This window comes from Ciona intestinalis, unplaced genomic scaffold (assembly GCF_000224145.3).
Source record: "Ciona intestinalis unplaced genomic scaffold, KH HT000159.2, whole genome shotgun sequence".
NCBI classification, from domain to species: Eukaryota; Metazoa; Chordata; class Ascidiacea; order Phlebobranchia; family Cionidae; genus Ciona; species Ciona intestinalis.
The window spans coordinates 118,720-119,107 of NW_004190481.2; positions in this window are offsets into that span (position 1 = coordinate 118,720).

Consider the following 388-nt stretch of genomic DNA (forward strand, 5'->3'; position numbering starts at 1 on the left):
GGGCGAGGGGACACCTTTATATTCTATTTTCGTATCCCATTTTGTAGTAAACAAAGAGTATACAAAAAATAATCAAACCGTATCCTCACGACTCCCATAGACCGTTGTTAATTGTTTAAAACATGATCAGGATATTATGTGCTAAAGGTGTCTTTAACATATAGTGGGGTTGGGGAGATGGGACACCTTAATATTCTATTTTCTCATTCCATTTGGTAGTAGTAAACAAATAACATTCGAAGAATTATAAAACCGTATCCTCACGACTTCCATAGACCGTTGTTAATTGTTTAAAATACGATCAGGATATTTTGATATTATGTGTTAAAGGTGTCCCATTTTCCCCACCCTATTATATTATTTACCAGTAACACAAAACTGGACACAA